Genomic DNA, 4,290 nt, shown 5'->3' with positions numbered 1-4,290 from the left:
GCTGTTACTTTGGTGGATAAAGGCACAGGCAGCCTCCCAGTTTGGCTTGGAGATGGCTGGTGGTGTTGAGGGCGCGGTAGAGGAAGGCTCATGATGAACTCTAATGATAATGGCCTGCAAAAGGCCAAAAATAAACTTGAGGTACCAGTGCATTAATAGAGTGATAGATTAAACGAACCCACTTTATAGGAACCATGTATAGTTTATAGGAACCATATATCCAAATACAAATCTTGGGACACTATTTTTGATATTTATTTTTGTGAATCATTTATTCCAAAGACATAAGGCTTGTTTGGATGTAAGCCCTTTCTAACCTTTGTGTTGTTTTCCAGATTGGCGGTCCTAAAAACAATAAGTTGACAATTTCCTTTTTCTCTTAAAATGAAAGGATTGATCTTGTCCAATTCAATGGTAGCTCAAAATTTATGAGCTCTTGAGTTATTGTTCCACTCTAGAAAACACATCCAAGGTAGCTGTGTTGGCCATACAGCAAAATACAGTAACATCCAAAATCTACAAAACAGCAATACCGTTATTGAGCCAGCGAAGAAGGAAGTGGAGCTTTGAAAACTAGCATCATGTATTTTATGCATTTTAGGATAGAGTTATCTTAGGGTCGCCATAGGTCGGGAATGACATGAAGGCACACAACAACAACAACAACAACAACAACATTATTTGGCCCTATAAAGGTACTGCTGTTCTGTGGATTTTGGATGTTATTGTTCCTTTCTAGGTAATGATATTGAAAGTGCAGGTTAACACAGCTTATTTTCTTAAATCTCATTGCTCTTGTTTCAAACAGAAAACATGTTTATAGAATCAAGTTGAGCCAACCTGAGCAGAAGCTACTGACTCTTGACAACAAAAAACATCTGGGGCAAGCTCTGACTCCTAGAGTTTTCAAACTGCTTTAATGCAGTCACGTATTAAGGAAATAGTGTACCTTGTAGTGAAAGTGGAACTAAGGCTGGCCTTAAATTCTATGCCATTTATTGTCCAGTGCTGCCTGCATATTTCTTCTATTCATTTTTATTGGAAGCATTCACTAATTGCTACCCTGCCCATCAGGGCCCACAAAGGGTTATACAGTAAAATTGTCATGGTCTGCTTCTTAGTAGCTTAATGTCTCAAATATACTGTAGACCAGTTCCAGTGTGATTTTCACCTGTCTTATGGATTTCTCCTGTGGAGAAGTAAGTGTTGTGTGCAGGTCTTGCAAACTCTTCAGTAACTGTCAAGACTATAGCAACTCTGATGATAAGACACTGTCCAGTGTTAAGGTGCTGTAGCCAAAGTCCATGTGGCTACCTTTGGAAAAAAAGAACTAATGTGCTTAGACTTCCATGGAAGTACATACATCCTTATTACTAACTATATTCAGCATTTCTGGAGGCAATGTCAATGGTCTGAACTATAAATGAAATAAAGACTCCCACAACTTGTTCATTTTACTTCATGCAACAACCCAGGTAATTGAGTCTAAAAAACTCCAAGCTGGACTGTCAGTCTTGGACTAGCCTCTGTCAAATAGCTAGTTAAAATTGTTAGTTACCGTAAATCTTTCTGTTTGCCTCTACTAGAACCTTATTTCCAGAATACTTTATTTTCTTCAGTTATAAAAATGTGATTTGGCACATGTCTGTAGGTTTACAGATAAGGTGAATGTTCTGTCCTGCTAATTTGACTCACTATCTTATTAATGAGGCTGTTATTGACCTGAGATAGAACTTCTACTCACATTCATTCTAGTCAATATAATCAATGATCAGGCATGAGGGAAGCTTACAGTTCATCAATATTTGAAGAGTCACAGATTTCCCATTTTTATTAGAAATAATTGGCCTTACTAATAAGTGATTATATATGCTGCTGATTACATTAGGTTTTTCTCTCTCTTTTCTCCAGGCGCTGCATTCAAATAGTTCACAAGCTGCTTTGCTACCAGAAAAAGTGCAGAGTGAGACTCCATTATACATGGAGGGAGCTCTGGTCAGGTAAATTCTTGGCCTCTTTCTCATGTTTACCCTTCTCATCTCTTCACTAACTTGGTACTAGTACTTCTGGAATCAAGGTTATTAAGGTTTTAGTCGTGTGGTCCTTTAAATATGTTCCAGGAGTCACAGGATGAAATGAAAATTCACCCTTGATCCCCTCACCCAAGCCTCCGTGGAGGGTTCCATGATGGCTTCCTGTAGTTTGTGCTCAGAAAAGGATAGGTTTTGAGGTATGGCATCGGATGAGGAGGGAAAAGGAATTACAGCCTTTGTACTCTCTGACTATATCTTAGAGATGAAAGAAACAATATCAGCCTCTATGCTTGTCTTAACTCCTTTTCTCTCATTCCTTATATTATTTTGGAGGAGGGTGGGGGAGTAGAAGTAAGCCCCATGAAGAACCAAGAATCAGTAGGCCCCTAAAGTGCTTTGTTTTAGATGGAGTGGAGCCTCCAAGATGAGAATACACTGCCTGTTAGGCTCTTTGGAATTGTTCCCTTAAATAGCTCAAATACATTAATAATGCCCTTCTGTACATTATGAAAGATCCTTTTACCAGGAAGTGTAATGAATGGGAACAAGGAAAGAAAAAATGTAGCTTTTAAAGATTAGCAGTATATATGGTTTTGATGAGTTGAGCTCTTCCATGCGAGAGGAGGAGCATGCCTCAAGACTGGCATGCCAGTTATATCTGTCTTCTGCCCTCTACTGACAAATACCCCTTCCTTTTGGTCCACGTGGGAACTAATGATACTGCAAGACACAGCATCAAAAGGGATTATGAGGCGCTTGGTAGGAAGCTGAAAGGAATGGATGTACAGGTTGTCATCTCGTATCTTCTGCCAGTTGAAGGGCATGGTCCAGGAAGGGAGAGGAAAATAGCAGATGTGAACAACTGGCTTCGCAGATGGTGCCGCCAAGAAGGATTTGGATTCTTTGATCATGGGCTGCGGTTCCATTAGGAGGGACTTCTTGCAACAGACGGGTTGCATCTCACGCCAGTTGGAAGAAATGTTTTTGCCAACAGTCTCAAGAACTTGATCAGGAGAGCTGTAAACTGAGTTCCGAGGGAAAGGGAGACAATATTAAGGAAGGCGAAAGGGATGGCGAAAATAGTCAAACTGACATAGAGGAAACAAGGCAAACAGTGCAAGGACCCAACAGTGGGAGGCAAAAAAACTTGCACAGGCAGCAAGTAAAAGGGAACCATGGTCTGCGATGTCTCTACACTAATGCACAGAGCATGGGAAATAAGCAAGATGAACTCGAACTCCTAGTACAACAAAGCAAATATGATATAATAGGCATCACAGAAACCTGGTGGGATGAGTCTCATGATTGGAATGTGGAAATAGAGGGGTATAACCTCTTTAAGAGCAATAGGCCAAACAGGAAAGGAGGAGGAATAGCACTATATGTCAGAGATATTTACACCAGTGAAGAGATCTAGGACATCAATCATGGAAGCCAGGAGGAGAGCATCTGGATAAGAATCAAAGGGGAGGGAAACAACAAGGATGTTACGGTGGGAGTCTACTACAGACCCCCAAGTCAGACGGAGGAATTGGATGATGCCTTTCTAGAACAGATGACCACACAGTCAGAAAAGAGAGATGTAGTAGTGATGGGCGACTTCAACTATCCTGATATTTGTTGGAAGTCAAACTCAGCCAAATCCTCAAGGCCTAGCAAATTCCTCACTTGCCTGGAAGACAATTTCATGGTCCAAAAGGTGGAAGAGGCAACAAGGGGGTCAGCTATTTTAGATCTGATCCTAACCAACAAGGATGACTTGGTTAATGGGGTGCAAGTGGTGGGATCCTTCGGTGGAAGTGACCATGTTCTCCTGGAGTTTGTTGTACAATGGAAAGGAGAAGCCAGGCATAGTCAGACACGCATCCTAGACTTTAGGAGAGCGGATTTCAGTAAACTTAGAGAAGTATTGAGGGCGATCCCATGGGCAGAAATACTAAAAGATAAAGGAGTTCAGGACGGATGGGACTTTCTCAAAAGGGAGATACTGAAGGCACAATTTCAAACAGTTCCAGTGAGAAAGAAAAACGGGAGACGTCTCAAGAAACCAGGATGGATGACTAAGGAACTTTCAACTGAGCTGAGTTTGAAACGGAAAATGTCTAAGAAATGGAAAAAGGGGGAAATCACGAAAAAGGAATTCAAAGAAATAGCAGGCATTTGTAGGGTAAAGTCAGAAAAGCTAAAGCGCAGAATGAACTCAGTCTTGCTAGAGAGGTTAAGAACAATAAAAAGGGCTTTTTTGGATATGTCCGCA

General features: G+C 40.9%; 1 protein-coding gene across 1 annotated transcript in view; it reads left to right on the top strand.

The window, feature by feature from the left end:
• Positions 1–2,005, top strand: part of LOC121925513 (armadillo-like helical domain-containing protein 3) — a 65,131-nt gene extending 63,126 nt beyond the window's left edge. The window contains exon 20 of the mRNA XM_042457740.1: positions 1,912–2,005. The gene's annotated coding sequence lies outside the window, so the exon portion shown is untranslated. The remainder of the gene's footprint in view (positions 1–1,911) is intronic.
• The last annotated feature ends 2,285 nt before the right edge of the window (positions 2,006–4,290 follow it).

This window comes from Sceloporus undulatus, chromosome 3 (assembly GCF_019175285.1).
Source record: "Sceloporus undulatus isolate JIND9_A2432 ecotype Alabama chromosome 3, SceUnd_v1.1, whole genome shotgun sequence".
Classification (NCBI taxonomy): Eukaryota; Metazoa; Chordata; class Lepidosauria; order Squamata; family Phrynosomatidae; genus Sceloporus; species Sceloporus undulatus.
This window is presented reverse-complemented; position numbering and strand designations above follow the sequence as displayed.